The sequence below is a fragment of the Cupressus sempervirens genome, chromosome 6 (assembly GCF_028749045.1).
Source record: "Cupressus sempervirens isolate cs-2001-9-10 chromosome 6, ASM2874904v1, whole genome shotgun sequence".
Lineage (NCBI taxonomy): Eukaryota > Viridiplantae > Streptophyta > Pinopsida > Cupressales > Cupressaceae > Cupressus > Cupressus sempervirens.
The window spans coordinates 190402153-190420126 of NC_143123.1; the positions used below are offsets into that span (position 1 = coordinate 190402153).

At 36.3% G+C, this 17974-nt stretch overlaps 1 protein-coding gene across 1 annotated transcript in view; it reads left to right on the forward strand.

Annotated features, from left to right (window-relative positions):
* Nucleotides 1-17974, forward strand: part of LOC149551895 (hexokinase-1-like) — a 55172-nt gene that overhangs the window by 28939 nt on the left and 8259 nt on the right. The gene's annotated exons all lie outside the window — the stretch shown is intronic.

The following is a 17974-nucleotide window of genomic DNA, read 5'->3' on the forward strand; positions in this document are numbered from 1 at the left end:
ATAACAATATGAAAATGAATAACATATTGAATACACACTAGAAGTGCCTGTATATAAAGGCATCTAGAATGATTAGGAGTTAGCAAAGTGATAAACCTCACAACTAAGCACATGTTCACTAAAAGTGGATTATCCTCCATTGAGCACAGGAGTTTGTGCAATGATGAGAGGATAAGCTTACATATTGTAAAGAGATGTTGTAGACACCATGTGCTCAATTGGAGTACAAACAACTGTGTTGTCTACATGACAACTCAGATGAATATGCAAGCTCCTATGTTGTCAATTGAGACAACTCATATGACTACGCATACTCCTAGGTGTCTATATGATAACTAATAAAATAATACATTTAACCTAAGTAAACTTAAGCAAAGTGTAATAATAATTAATTATTTACATTAACAGAAATAATTGATACCCTCCCTTATTGGCTTCAATTAATCATCAATCATCTTGACCTCTTGATCCAACAAGGTGGTCTATACTTTCTCATGATTGGGGCCTTATATCCTCTTGGAGCTTCATTGGCACTTTTCAACATCATCTAGTATGGAGAGTGAACAACACTAAATGACAATGCATTTGACATCAATGTTGGCAATTTCCCAACTCTCAGTTGAAATGCAGTATCCAATGGCCCCTTTCTTTTCTGTGTAATAGGTGCTTCAGTTTCACTGTTAGGGCCAATTGAGGTAGTATGAAAGGGGTGGTCTTCTATTAAAGTCTTTGTAGAGGGGGGTTGCATTGCCTTTGCTTCTTTTTTACTTTTACTGCCAGTCGTTGTAATCTATCTACGTGCCTCTCTCTCTCTCTCTCTCTCTCTCTCTCTCTCTCTCTCTCTCTCTCTCCTGTCCTGCTGCCTCATGCTTTGGAATATGTTCTAATACTATTGCGTTTGATATAGATGCATTTTTTTTAGGGCATATGGTGACTCCTCTTTTAGGGGCTCCACACAAATGGCCTATAACTTGATAATATAAACTATTCCTTTCTACATCACAACCCTTCCATTTCCAACCAAATTCACCACCTCCTCGAAGGGGTCTTATAATGTCAACATACGTCTGCAAAGGAGGGTTAGAATGGGGTTCAATTCTTTGAGTTTTTTCAGTATTGCCTACGAAGGACGAGGTAGGTGCCATTGTAGTTCCTTTTCCTATAGCAATAAATTTTATACATATTCGATATAAAAGAAAGAAAAGGAAAAATTCTAATAAACCTAAGTAGATCTTATGGATAATGAAAGAGAAATGAAAAATAAAATAAAAAACTTAAACAATGATAAATCAAATGGAAAAAGAGCTTACTTTTTCCACTCATTCTAAGCTTACAAAAGTATAGGAATGAGGTACAAACACTTGAAGAAGATCCACAAATCAATCTTCCAACTCCTTGCACAACCAATTTCTTAGTCGACCACCTATTTTGTCCAGCTCAAGAGAAAATAACCTATTTGCACACCTCAAATGAGAGTTGGAAGTCAACTTAAAACCTTTTAAATCCATAGAAGTTTACCTCAAATGAGCGTATGTGAGTACTCTGCTGGTATTCAGTTTGTCTATTTAAATTGTACTCACATAATCTCATACATTCGCTTACTGGTTAAAAGCACATGGACTCTTCATTCTTTGTATATCTTACATGATGGAGCCATACCTCTAAAATTCAAAGATTAGTCAGTGTACTCTGCCCCATCTATCTTTTGTGGGTGTTTTGTTGCATCTTTGTTTGGGTTCATGGAGTTGAGTGCACATTTGAAATTAAGGTAACAAAACACCCACTAACAGATTTTTCCAACAACTCCATTGGTGAAATTGTTGAGATTCAAAGTTCTTTGGGTCTTGTAGAGTACGTGTTTTGCCCATATTTTTGTTCTTTGGCTAGTGATCATTTTCAAAGAAATTCCTTTTCATCCTAAATAAGTCTCTACCAGGTTTCCTCCCAATTCCTGGAAGAAATAAGTGGTACACACAATAAGGTGCTTCAATCTTGTTGGAATGCTCCAAGGGAAAGCATAATTGAACCCGAGAAACTCAAATTGCAGCCCCCCTAAGATTCCCAGTCAGAATCACTTTTGAAATGTCTAAGACAAAGACTTTGCTACTAAAAAACCTTTGAATTTCAAGAACCCAAGACGCCAGATGGAATCTCATGTGCATATAAGGAAGGTCCCGTTGTATGCTACTGTCCTCTTCTTGCAAGCCTTGCCTTAAAGGAAGAATCACAAAGATGGTTTTGGGATAACTATGAATAGAGTCTTTTATGGGAGTATCCTTATTTGGGGAATAGTAAGGTTGACAAGTGTCCACATGAGCGATTTGATTCCATGATTGATGAAAGCAACACACATAGTTTTGGTGTGGAGAAGTTGAATGAGGCACAAGGAAGTAGACCTCCTGTGGATTGCCCAGACACCTTTGGCAGTCTAGCCATATCTATCATGGTTCAAGCTCCCCATTTTGGTTGGAAAGAATGATATCGCCCTTTTAGACGTCATTCACTTCAACATGCTTGTACACTATTTCTTTGTTTGGTGAGATGAAGGTCAACATTCAAGGATGCTTCCTAGAAACCGGTTTAAATAGGTCAGAATAGATGGCACCAAGTTGAATTCCATGAGACCAATTTGTAAGCACATGGGGCCCTATGAAGGAAAGGGCCATTCTTCTCACCGCTAGTAAAAAGTGTAATGCCCTGCCCAGAGATCCTTGGAACACAAGGATAAAACATGCACTGAATAACTTTTTTACTTAAGTTACTTAACAACAACATGAAGTAACCCAGTGCAAGAATGAAACATCTAAACAAAGTGATAAGAATAGGGAATACGGCTAAACTCACATGTTCACCTACACCAACGGAAGTCTCACAAATAGTTCCAAAGATCCCCAAGCACTAAACCAAACTCAAAATCAATGATCACATGAATCACGAGAATGCACAAGGAGAAATGTTCTTTTTAAGCCCCAAAGAGCAAGTTCCTAGCATGGTTAAATATACAAGTCCATTTCCAACTAACCATAACATTATCAAGAATTATAAGTAGAGACCCTCAAATGGTCACGCACAAGACAAGGGTTCAAAGTTACAACCATTCATCTATTGGACACTATGCTGAAAGATAAATGTTGAATCCTAAAACTTGGCTAAGTTTGAAATCCTAAAGCCTTGAAATTTCCTAGAATCTTTATCTTATCTCGGAGAGGTTTGGAACCTATCTCAAATGAATCGTCGCATATATTAAAATATATCTTAAGTATAAGTTGACATACTTAAACGATATATTTTATGTAAAGTTTTTGCAAATTTTGAACAACCAAACTGATATAATGCCTTTCTTTGACTTGCTGAAGATGGTCTTGAATATATCAGACCTGTATATGAAGTGTTCCTTGGAGTATAATAATTATTCTGCAAATGTTTTATACCTGCTATAAATTGTATAGGGCAGTAATGCTAAAGGAGCAGACCTTATGTTTTTTCGTGTGTCCTTTATCCACATTCTTACCCCTTATTCATATTGCTCTCAAGAGGCATGTCCTTAGAAAGGGCATGACTATTTCCAAGTCGGCCCAATATAAATTAGTGATTATCTTGCCAAGATCAGCGTCTCAAGGATATTATAATTAGTTAGTAAATATACTAACTATACTATGCAAATAGAACATTAATAAATGCTCTCATTGAAGATGTCGATTAGGTTATACATATAAGGTATTTAAGAGGCTGATCCTTTCTAAGAATCTCCAAGCTTTATTAGATCTAACGATCTGTAGTTTAGACCAGTTATGATCATCAGAGTTATATAGAATTAACACTCCCTCTTAACTTGATAATCATATTGAGGGATAATATATCTAGCACCATCAATCAAGATGAATAAGCATAGATTGATACTATATATCTATCTGAATCTTCCAAGCATGTGGTATCATTAAACACATGATACTATGTCATATTACTATACTTGTGATATGGCTTATCACTTATACTAGTGATAACAGTATTGCATGGAATGCAATATAATTCTTCCTTTATCCAAGTTGTGACTCATAGGTACTGGCAGACCTATATCACAATATGATCCTAAGTTAAGAAGTAGATAAGAGAAAATTTTGAGAATAATCAAATTCTTCCTTTATCCAAGTTGTAACTCATAGGCATAGAAATGTTTACATCACAATATAATCTTGAACTCATCTAGATCTAACAGTAGTTCTCTACTGTTCAATACATTATCTTAGAGATCATCATCTCTCTTAGAGATCGTCACCTCTTAGATAATGAATACAAATGGTGAAGCCCATAATAGTCAATAGCCTGACAATAATGATTTTAACTCAAAATTATTTCATTAATAATTAAAGAATACAAATGTATTATAATTCAACCACACCAAGTCTTTTTCTAAAGTGATCTATCTTCACTTGAGAGAGAGATTTGGTAAGATAATTGCTGTCTGATCTGCAGTGCAAATGTATTCTAATTTTATAGTATTCATGTCTACCATATCTCTTACATAATGGTAAGGAATTTCAATATGCTTGGATCTGTCATGGAAAATTGGATTCACAGAGAGCTTGATGGAACTCTGATTATCACAGTGAATAATAGTAGATTCATGGATTGACCAAATAATTAACTTTTTAAGCCAAGCTGCTTCCTGAGAGGCCATTGTTGCTGCAATGTATTTAACTTCTATGAAACTTTGTGCTATTGATGCCCACTTTTTTCATATCCATGATATCATCACTGAGCCTAAACTGAAACAACATCCTAAAGTGCTTTTCCTATCAGTAATACTTCCAACCCAATCTATGCAAGTCCAAGTCAACTTTCTCATACTTGAGCCCAAGGTTAAGAGTGCCTTGTAAGTATCTCTTAATGTGTTTGACTGCAACTAGGTGAATCTCCTTTGACTCACACATAAACTGACTTAAGGCATTAACAACATAGCAAATATTAGGTCTTGTATTTACTAGGTACATAGGAGACCCAATCATTTATCTGTAAAGAGTAGAATCTATGGAGGGTGATTCTACAATTGCTTACTTAAGTTTGTGTAGATTAGTCTCTATTGGAGAAGACATAGGTCTGCAGTTCCACATTCCAAATTTCTTCAAGATGTCTAATGTATACTTTCCTTAATTAAGTATGATGTTGTCAAAGTTCTATCATACTTCCAGTCCTAGGAAGTAATGAAGGAGTCCTAAATCTTTCATTTCCTGATTAGATCCTTTTTGCATTGATCTACAAGATGATCATCACCTATTATTAGTATATCAACAACATGTAGTATCAAAATTATCATATCATCTTTATCCTTTTTATAATAGAGATTTGGATCAGCTTTATTCTTGGAGAATCCTAAACTGGAGAGATACTTATCAATTCTTTCATACCATGCCCTTGGAGCTTGTTTAAGCCCATAGAGAGCTTTCTTGAGCTTGCAAACAAAGGGTTATGAGTTTCAAATCCTTCAGGTTGTTCCAAATGTATTTCTTTTGTAATCTTTCCATTCAGAAATGTTGTTTTCACATCCATCTGATGTACTTTCCATCCCTTCAATGCTGCAATAGCTAGGACTGCTCTTACAAAGGTGTGTCTGGCAACTAGAGCAAAGGTTTCTTTATAATCAATTCCCTCCTTCTGAGAGAATCCTTTGGCTACAAATCTAACTTTATATTTTTCAATGCTACCATCAGCAGCATGCTTGATTTTAAATATCCACTTAGAAGAAACAATAGATTTTCCTTCAGGCCTTGGACAATTTCCCAAACATCATTCTTAATAATGGATTGGTATTTTTCCATCATAGCATCCTTCCAAGCTGTATGTTTAATAAAATTTGAAACATTGGTTGGTTTTGATTTAGATAAATAACTCATGTTTGCTGCATAACTAGAAAATACTTTGGGTCTTTTGCTTTCTCTGAAGGTTCCAGATGGTGCAGCGAAGTCTTGTGCTTCCTCTACAGTCTTAATAGCCCAAAGTGGTTTATTCTTAGGATTTTGAGTTTCCTCAAGATTAAGATGTTGAGTTTAATGTTCAATTTCCTCAATGTTCTCCCTCTGAAACTCAGATTTATGATTTTCTTCAGAGCTAGGTCTATGTGTAGGATGTTCAAAACTAAGGGCTTTTTTGAGTGCTAAATCTTTTTCAAATATTACATCCCTACTAAGTTCAATGTTTTTATTGACCAGGTATGACAAATCTATATGCTTTAGATGTTTCACTATACCTAACAAAAAACCTTTCCTCCCAGAGGGTTCTAACTTAGTTCTCTTTTCCTTATACTGGGCACCCAAATATCCTAAGATGGTTTATCTTTGGTTTAACCTTAGAAAAGACTTCTTCAGGAGTTTTATCTCTAAGGTGGGAGTGAGGACTTCTATTTTGAATAGAGACAACAGTACATGAGGCTTCTGCCCAAAGATAATATTCTAAATTTTGATCAAATATCATCGCTCTATAATTGTTCCATTCTTCTTTTCTGCTACCCTGTTTTGCTATGGATTATAAGGAACATTATACTCCCTCTTAATTCCTGCTTCTTTACAAAAATCTTTAAACAAATCTGAAGTATATTCTTTGCCATTATCAGTCCTAAGAGTTCTAATTTTGCGTCCTGATAGGTTTTCAGTTAAGGTTTTGAATTCTTTAAATCTCTTAAAAATTTCTTTTGATTCTTTACATTTTAAGAAGTAAATCCATGTTTTCCTAGAGAAATCATCTATAAAAAGTATATAGTACCAGAATCTTCCAAGAGAAGGAACAAACATAAGTCCACATAAATCTGAGTGGACTAATTCCAAAACATTGTTAGTTTTTTTAGTCCTATCTTGAAATAGACTTTTGGTGTTCTTACCTAGAGCACATCCTTTGCATATGCTTGAATGATCTTTATTCAACTTAGGCAAACCAATAACCATCTTCTCCATAGTCGATAAGGCTTTGAAGTTTAGATGCCCTAACCTTCTATGCCACATTTTGTTTATATCAGCAGCTTCATGAATTAAGGCTTGAATAGGTTCTATGTTTAATTCATACAAGTATCCCTTTCTTTGACCAATCAACTTCTTAAATGAAGAGTTCTTAAACCAGGTCATTACTTTACCGTCCATTAATGCAACATTATGTCCATCTTCAAGTGCTGTAACAGAGATTAGATTCCTCTTTATTCCTGGTACATAGAGTACTCGTTTGAGATGGAGAGAAATACCTGACTTCAGTTTCAAGGTGTAGTTCCCAATTCCTTTGACTAAATGAGTGGAATTATCACCTATGGTAACTTTGTCATTAACTTCCTTTGATATAAAGTCTAGTACTTCTTTGTATCTTGTAATGTGTCGAGATGATCCACTATCAATTACCCATGCTTTGCTTGATACTTCATTTGAAATTGCTGAATACAATACACGTTTCTCAGGATCATAGTGTTCCCCTTTCCTATAACGTTTGTACAGTTTACTTGTTGCTTTCTGTTCTCAGGGCAATTAGATTTATAGTGTCCAAATTTTTCACATTTGAAGCATTTTATTTTGGATAAATCTTTCTCAGATTTGTCATTTCTTTGATTACCCTTCTTCTTCTTGAAGTGCTTCTTCTTACCTTTAGAGAAATTTGTGTTGAGGACATGAAGTTCTTCATCTTTAGTTTTTAATTTTCCTCCTTTCTTGAGTTTCCTAGATTCTTCTTGAAGGCAATCTCCTTTAAGTCTATTGAATTTTGGAAGATTGTCTCTAGCACTTACTCCTTGTGAGAATGTTTCTCTTGAATCCTATAGCCCATCTATGGCCATAAGTGTTAGCTCTTTGTCTTCAATTATGGTCCCTATACTTGCAAGTTCATCTCTTAGACTAGCCACCCTTAGGAAGTATGAATTCATAGATTCTCCCTTCTTTGTCTGTATATGATTTAGTTTCCTTTTTAGTGCAAGGGTTCTAGTTGCATTGTTAACCTCATATGCATTTAATAATGCACTCATCATATTAAATACTGTCTGATGTTTCATTAGCATAGGTACCATTTCATTTTTAACTTCATCTAATATGATTTGTGTGACTTTCCTATTTCCTTTACTCTAGATAGTTTTATGAGGATCAGCATTAGGTTTCTTGGATTCTTTATCAACAAACTATTTCACATCATTGTTTTCAAGAATCATCACAATTCTAAATTTCTAAGCAACGAAGTTTTCTTTTCCATCAAACTTGTCTTCGGGTCTGATTGTGCTAGCCATTAAAGATACAAGGATGTTGCTAGATATTTTAAATCTGATTGTCAATTTGCAGAGCCTAGGTTTGACTACTAGAGCTCTGATACCATTGAAAGTTTCTGCAAATTTTGAACAACCAAATTGATATAATGCCTTTCTTTGACTTGTTGAAGATGGTCTTGAATATATCAGACTTGTATATGAAGTGTTCCTTGGAGTATAATAATTATTCTGCAAATGTTTTGTACTTGAGAAAGCATAATTGAACCCGAGAAACTCAAATTGCAGCCCTCTGAAGATTCCTAGTCAGAATCACTTTTGAAATGTCTAAGACATAGGCTTTGCTGCTAAAAAATCTTTGAATTTTAGGAACCCAAGACCCCAGATGGAATCTCATGTACATATAAAGAAGGTCCCGTTGTATGCCACTGCCCTCTTCTTCCAAGCCTTGCCTCAAAGGAAGAGTCACAAAGACGGTTTCGAGACAACTATGAATGGAGTCTTTTCTAGGAGTATCCTTATTTGGGGAATAGTAAGATTGATGAGTTTCCACATGAGAGATTTGATCCCATGATTGATGAAAGCAACACACACAGTTCTAGTTTGGAGAAGTTGAATGAGGCATAGGGAAGTAGACCTCCTGCGGATTACCCAGACACCTTTGGTAGTCTAGCCATATCTATCATGGTTCAAGCTCTCCATTTTGGTTGGGAAGAATGATATTGCCCTTTTAGATGTCATTCACTTCAACATGCTTGTATACTATTTCTTTGTTTGGGGAGATGAAGGTCAACATTCAAGGATGCTTCCTAGAAACCGGTTTAAACAAGTCAGAATAGAGGGCACCAAGCTGGTTTCTATGAGACCAATTTGTAAGCACATGGGGCCCTATGGAGGAAAGGGCCATTCTTCTCACTGCCAGTAAAAAGTGTAATGGCCTGCTCGGAGATCCTTGGAACGCAAGGATAAAACATGCACTGATTTTTTTTTTTCTTAAGATAAGTTACTTAACATCAACATGAAGTAACCTAGTGCAAGAATGAAACATCTAAACAAAGTGATAAGAATAGGGAATATGGCTAAACTCACATGTTCACCTACACCAACGAAAGTCTCACAACACTTCCAAAGATCCCCAAGCACTAAACCAAACTCAAAATCAGTGATCGAATCACGAGAATGCACAAGGAGAGGTGTTCTTTTTAAGCCCCAAAGAACAAGTTCCTAGCATGGTTAAACATACAAGTCCATTTCCAACTAACCATAACACAATCAAGAATTATAAGCAGAGACCCTCAAACGATCGCGCACAAGACAAGGGTTCAAAGTTACAACCACTCATCTACTGGACACTATGCTGAGTCCTCAAACTTGGCTAAGTCTGAAATCTTGAAGCCCTAAAATTTCCCAGAATCTTTATCTTATCTCGGAAAGGTCTGGAACCTATCTCAAATGAATCATCGCATATATTAAAATTTATCTTAAGTATAAGTTGACATACTTAAACAATATATTTTATGTAAAGATTCTGTAAATTCTGAACAACCAAACTACTATAATGCCTTTCTTTGACTTGCTGAAGATGGTCTTGAATATATCAGACCTGTATATGAAGTGTTCCTTGGAGTATAATAATTATTCTGCAAATGTTTTATACCTGTTACAAATAGTACAGGGCAGTAATGCTAAAGGAGCAGACCTTATGTTTTTCGTGTGTCCTTTATCCACATTCTTACCCCTTATTTATATTGCACTCAAGAGGTATGTCCTTAGAAAGGACATGACTCTTTCCAAATCTGCCTAATATAAATTAGTGATTATCTTGCCAAGATCAGCGTCTCAAGGATATTATAATTAGTTAGTAAATATACTAACATTACTATGCAAATAGAACATTAATAAATGCTCCCATTGAAGATGTCGATTAGGTTATACATATATGGTATTTAAGAGGCCAATCCTTTCTAAGAATCTCCAAGCTTTACTAGATCTGACGATCTGTAGTTCAGACCAGTTATGATTCTTAGAGTTATATAGAATTAACATTTTATACCCCTTAGCAAATCTGTTTTGAACTAGGAAGGTGGGGAACCCAGCAAGGTGTGCAAAACCAATTTCCAAACTTTCCACGGCCAAGCCTAAATGCCCATTGAAACCCAACCTTTTAGTCTCGTGCGAGACTTTGCATTACTGCGCTCGAGATTATGCATTTGGTCACATGAGACAATACATCACTTCACTCGAGATAGTACTCTTCTGCGTGTGAGAGAATGCATTTCTCGTGCGAGAGAATACGATCTTGCGAGCATGATAGGATACATCCTTGCGCAGGATAGGATACATCCTCGCGCAAGACTTTACTTAGTTGTGCGAGAGAATGCCCTTCCCAGGCGACAAAACAACCAACAACATAACCAAAACCAAAAAGGTAAAGAGAAAGCATAAAGCAAGAAACCTCAACACTGGGGAGTAACAGATCTATGTAAATCGAGGAATGATCACTCAGGAACATAAAGGATATCAATTAATTCTAACATCTAAACCACAACATCTAATGTAATCATGTGGAAAGCAACATCACAATGAACATACATGTGCATAAATCAACCAACTCATGAAGGAGAACACAAGCAAATAGCCACCTAACTAAAAACACCATAGCATCATGAGACCTCAAAGGCTCTAGCCATCCTTGAGCATGAATCTCAAGTTGCCAACAAGATAGTTGGAGTTGTATCATGAGATCATTCTTGCCAATAAACCGCAAATAACATCATAAGAACAAGTACGTCCAACATGCCAATCTACCAGTAGCATCACTAATCCAAAGCAGTGGTAAGAAACCTCATCTAGCAATATAATACAACATCATGGTAAAGGAATGCATCAAGTAAGCATACTAAACATCATATAAAACATGATATCAGTGCATCCAAAGTAGAACATAAATCACAAGAGAACATACTCCGATTTTACCAAAGTACCAAGTGAATATCCAGCACTGGCCTCAAACTAGAAGTAGACCATCTCTGTACACTGGTCCCCAGCAGTGGTGTAGGTAGCCACGCCTCCCAACCACGTGGTACCCGTAGGCCTATTCCCGCCGTGCTCATGGAGATAATGACCCGACCACAATCACATAAGACAATCACCCATGGCTAACACACATGCCAATCAATAACATGATAAGAACATCTATATGGTCACGAAGACAATGCAATCCATCAGGTCACTGGTTAGATCCACTTTGGATAACTATGTAGGGACTCTAGTGGAGTGTAAGTCGCTTGGCATCAGAAAGCCCAAGCTATATCAGGTGCAAAACGAATCCCTTAGGAAACCATCACACAATTGCGGAATGAATTCCTCAGGAAACCATCACACCATGCCCTCGGAACAACTGTACAAGCGCTCACTTATCTGACATTAAGTTTTATTACCCATTTATTAATTTAGTTATACAACTAAATTCTTGCCAATAAACCGCAAATAACATCATAAGAACAAGTACGTCCAACATGCCAATCTACCAGTAGCATCACTAATCCAAAGCAGTGGTAAGAAACCTCATCTAGCAATATAATACAACATCATGGTAAAGGAATGCATCAAGTAAACATACTAAACATCATATAAAACATGATATCAGTGCATCCAAAGTAGAACATAAATCACAAGAGAACATACTCCGATTTTACCAAAGTACCAAGTGAATATCCAGCACTGGCCTCAAACTAGAAGTAGACCATCTCTGTACACCGATCCCCAGCAGTGGTGTAGGTAGCCACGCCTCCCAACCACGTGGTACCCGTAGGCCTACTCCCGCCGTGCTCATGGAGATAATGACCCGACCACACTCACATAAGACAATCACCCATGGCTAACACACATGCTAATCAATAACATGATAAGAACATCTATATGGTCACGAAGACAATGCAATCCATCAGGTCATTGGTTAGATCCACTTTGGATAACTATGTAGGGACTCTAGTGGAGTGTAAGTCGCTTGGCATCAGAAAGCCCAAGCTATATCAGGTGCAAAACGAATCCCTTAGGAAACCATCACACAATTGCAGAATGAATTCCTTAGGAAACCATCACACCATGCCCTCGGAACAACTGTACAAGCGCTCACTTATCTGACATTAAGTTTTATTACCCTTCTATTAATTTAGTTATACAACTAGAGCCACTCCACATGTCTACCCTACATACCCATGCTCATCTCACAATGAGTGCCCAGAGGCAATTCAGGTTCTCAACCCAACCCCAAATGAACAATCCCTCAACTGACCTATATCCAGGAGTTCGGGTCTTGCAAGATCCCGTCAAATGCACACGCACGTGTTTGTGTGTGGGCACAACCAACTGCATGAAATCAGAATTAAACAAGGGTTGGATGAGAAACAGAAAAGTAACAAGTATAAACAAATCATCGAACCGGCCTAAATTCAGGATTACGGATTCGACACAAATCCCAATGCAATAAAATACATCTAGGGTCAGATAGATATCCCTATGGATAATTTGGATCCACAACCAACTTTAGTGCCAAAAAAATTCGAGAAAGTCGAGTGACACACAAATCGAGGTGAAAACCAAAAAAGCCCAAAAACCATGAAATTAAAACCAATTATGTCATAGGGTACAAAAGTCGCAAATATTAAATAATGGGTTTGGAGTTTGAATGTAAAAATGGCCAGCATAACAGCATGAAACCCCAAACCCCCAAGTCTAAAAAGCTACAAACACTTGTACCCATCCAATTGGGTAGAGCTAGCATGGAGAAATGGAGGGGAACACTAGTTCTTAGCCTCCAAATAGTTTACCAGAAATAGACCCCAAAACAGAGTGAAAACAAAACGGCTAAAACAAGAACGCGTGCAATAAAATAATCGGCCCACGATCACTGCCGAATATCTCGACAAACGAAGGTCTCCCTGAGCTGGATCCAATGAGCTCAACCTTGCAACAATCCCACGCCCGTAGCTCCTACAGTGAACATAACAGTAAATCCTTTAGTGAGGATTTTGGAATTTGCTTTTCAAATTCCTATTTTGCAAGTGAGAAGTGAGGAAGTAATTCCCTTTTGGGATATATATTCACTTTTAAAAGTGGAATATAATATTAGGAAATTAACTGGCTCACTTAAACAACCCCTTTTCAAATCAAACGAAATTGGGCAATTCCAATTAATGGAATTCAACTACAGCAAAATTGTTAGGAATTAAAATAATTAAATCAAATATAAAATTACCTTAAACTATTAAATCACAAAATTCCTTAATAACTTTCGCAACAATTGCGAACCTCTAAATGCAAAGACATGCTCATGGATCTAATCACATAATGCAAATGGGTCCAGATTTATTAAACCTATTGGCTTGATTTTTCACATACAAAAAATTGTTGCATTTTACAGTGAAAATCTAGTTGATTCTTTGAAATTAGGGGTTGTGTTTCATTTTTGTTTTCCCTAAATAAAAACCTCTAATTATTTGTGCCCTAGGTTTGTGCAAATAGGGCTGCATTGGTTCAATTTCAAAAGGATGCGCGAGAATTTTTCGCGAGCCCTAAATGTCCTTAGAAAATCTTTATTTCAAAATTTCCGCATAAGTCTTTTTAAAATATTTTCCCAAAAATCCTTTTACCTTAGCACTTATTCCTCTAACCATGGTTTTACTTTAAGTCAATTGGCACAGTGTTCTTTTGGAAAATCTTAACTTTGATATGGTTTATTTTCCTAACAGTTGATTGAAGACAAGATCAACGATAGGTGCTTTCCCGCATTATGAAGATGCCCTGGACTTTAGAGAAAGCAAGGAAGCAGAATCGTGACACCTGTCTCTGCAAGCCTCATTCAACCTTTTGAAATACTGTATGATTGAGTAACATTCCTATCCATCAGATCTTGGGAAGATCGATGGTGAGCGCTTTCTTGCATTATAGAGATGAACAAACTTTAAAGAAAGTGGGGAAGCGCCTTGATGACACGTGGAATTGCTGACGTCAATTGTTATGAAGGCTATCAGGTAATGTTGAGGTGGATTGTGTACCAAATGTGTTGTTTTGATTTGCTAAGGTGTATTTCGTGTTTGCAGAGGTGGATAATGAGCTGGCTCAGTGGGCCCAAAATCTTAAAGCAAATACATTAATGATGTAAAACTTTCATGATTGTTGATCTCCAAAAGATCGACGATGGGTGCTTCCTTGCATTACGGAATCACTTGAACTTTAGAGAAAGCGGGGAAGTGACTTTGTGACGTGTCCTATTTCAGAAAAGGTAATGCAACCTTTTTTGTTTTAACACGTAATTGCCTAAGTTGATGTAGATCAACGGCTGGTTTTCAAATTTCACAGCGCGACTGGAAATATGACTGTTAGAAGCATTAATTTTGATCAATGCAACTTCGTGTGAGACCAAATTTTCCATAAGAATTCCAATTTTCTCATTATTGAACACCAAGGTTACAGAATTCTCAAAGAGTGGAAATATTCAAAACTCAAAGAGCATTTTGTAAAAAATGGCAAATTGCTGCCGACGGATTTTTTTAGAGAAACAAAAGGGAAAATTAGGTAAGAATCAAAACTTTTGGTTAATTGAGAAACTACAGTCATAGTAAGATAATATTTTCAATATGCCTCGAAGGGATTTCTCAGGACAAGTAGATTACCTTTTAAGGGTTGTAATAATGATTTCTTAAAACAAATGCCACAATCTACAAATGAATTCTCTAGGAGAAAAGAATTGATAATCTAAGAACCCTAAGTTATTGGTCACCGAGGATTTCTACGACAAAGCAAATTGGTTAAGAAATGCCCAAACATCTATCAGGGGTTTGGAGCTATTCTGTAAATGGTTTGCAGAAAGAAAACTCGACACTCCTTTGAATAATGTGCAGGAATTTGACAGTGGTAAGTTAATTGTCCCAGATGTTTTCTTTGATGATGACCTTGCAATGATGTCAAAGAAATATGATCCAATAACAAGGATAATTAAAAATCATGCTGGCGATAATCTTTTCAGGGTTTCACTAGAGTTAATTAGGGAGGTTTTCAAATTAAACCCTAATCATGCAGTGCTGGACAGAATTGATATGGAAGACTTGTAGACAAGGTATGATTCACAGAAGGTATACCTAAGAGGAGGACCACTACAAGAGCATTTTGTCAAGATAGGTTCGTTGCCATTAGTATCTGCTTTCACCCTGATGGAGCCCAAATTTCTAGAATTAAGGACTCCATTTTTGAATGTTGGGATATTTGGAATGGTCAAAACTTGTGTCAGCAATCACATATAATGAGGAGTTCTGCCTGTCTTCAAAGCAATCAAGCCTTCTTCCAAGAATACATGGTATGATGACGGTAGTCAGATGAGTACAAAAGAGGGATTTCCAAATTTATAAAGAGGATACCATCCAAGCAACAAGAATTCTGAAGTGAATCAACAAAAAAACTCAGATCTGCGAGCCAATGTTGTTAAATAGTTGTTTAGTATATCTCAAAATTCATCACTTTCATCAAAAGTCATCTGAAGATTTAAAGGAGCCCTCTACTAAACTGAAGCATGTCATCATATTGTAGGCACTCCTCATGAATGGACTATTACCATGAAGGGAAATATGAATCCAGTTCAACGATTGAGATTTCGTTAGAGCAAAATCAAGTGTTTGATAAGGACATTCAGTCTAGTTTATGCCTAGTGAAAGAATTAGTTGCTGAAGTTCATTGAAGTTATGCTTATTATGTAGTTGTTTGTGAAATAATGGCGGCACTTATGCAACTATATGTCTTAGCTTTGATGGAAATCCTTGGACCCAAGCAAGCAAACATTCAAACAACACCCACATAATACTACATACGACGTGATGATAAAGAAGTACATGGTCCTTTTGCCGGTCTCTTGTCCACTAGATTTTCAAACAATCAATCTCAAAATGGTTGTTGGTGTTTATCAGAGATTCACACAAAGCATGTTCCAAGTAGATGCCTGAAGACATTGAAGAAATTTAGAACACACTAGAAATAAGCCTCACTAGATACATCACCGGTGAATGGAAAGCTCGTCTAAATACCATACATATGGTAATGCCAACTGTAAAATGTTTGCGTGATAGAATGGAGACTGACAAGTAAAAGGATTGACAAACTCAATGTGCCGTAAGAAATGTGCAAAGAAGTCTGAGAAATCCGCGAGGCAGGTTTGAAGCAACGGAAACTCTTATCGCAAAGAATTATAAAGTGATCGCCAATAAAAGCATTAATAATAATTATTTTTCCCTAAGAAATAAATTTTAAAACAATGGAAAGGTGCGATTTAGTTTTGGAAAAGAAGTGACTTTTCATTTGAAAGTTACATCCACCCTTTTATCAATGTATAAATGGGGGTATATTGAAAACAAAAACACAAGATTCAACATTTGGACATTTACATTCATACACTCTGAACAAGTATTTTTATATTACTTTTACCAAGGGATAAGGAGTATAGTATGACTTTGCAATATAAATTCTATTTATTTTATTTTTATAATAAAATAAAATGTTCTTTGTTTATTATTAAAGGCGTGGAGATTTAAACTGCGAGAAAATCGTCATTTGTAATTATTTTCTAGAATTTTGTATACAATTCAAATATCGGATAAGTGGACATGATCATTTAGCATTTTAAATTTGATCATCGCAGATATTGTGAAATATTAAATCATTTCCGTATCTGTGTCGAGTTTGTCTCCCTACCAAATGAGTTCAAATTTAATCTGGAATAATTTAAAATTGCATAAATATTTGATCTTTTGCATCTTGATTATTTAATTGTTGGCCGTATAAGTGTGTAAAATATTATAAAGTTGTACATGAAAATTCACTGAAGTTGACTCTATTGCCCAGATGAGCAGAGGCACTGGTCTTTTTATTATTGTAGTCAGAAAATCTATATATTCCTTCTACAAGCATCAAATTAATTATTCAATTATACAAAACATTTAACCATTATCCAACATCTAGTTTTCATTTTTGAGTTCAAGGACTTGCCAGCCATAGAACTCCAAAAGTTTAAATTTGCTATAGAAAAGCCTTGAACTAGACAATCAGCATTTGAGGTGAAGGTTTACCCGCTTGGGTGTAGCGGAGTCTGAAGTGCAGGGGAATCGAGAAGTATTCCCATTCATTGGCCAAAACTGATTGAGAAGTCCTATCGGAGAAGTGACAGGCTCTTGGATTTCCAATCTGCGGTTTTGGGAACCAACACACCCCAGAGCCATTGCTAAAGAAATTTTCCAATCCCAAGGCTCATGCATTGTACTTCTCTCTTCGTAGAATTTTTGGAATGGACGAACATGATCACATTCAAGGATCCATTGTTCTTATTGTTGCTCAAACACTTAAATATGGCATGGGCTCTATTTTTGATTTTGCTACCCTTTTAGCAGAAGAAATTCATAATGGGTTGATGGGTATAGCTAAGGCTAAAGTTGATAAACCATTCTGCTAGTACTCCATATTAATGTATATATGTTTGTATAAAGGAGTTATCTTCTTCTCTAAAGAAATGAAATTGGAATTGGAGAGGGATGGAGAGAGATTACCAGTCCAATTGTGGAGTGCTGATATGACTTGGGAGGTCACAGATGCCAGTTTTGTAAATTTGACAAATACTTTGCCTCCAAGATGAGGATTTTATTGGCTAGAGATAGCCCCAGAATACCTCAATCATTATTAGAATTGATTAGACCAAAGGATCATGCAAAA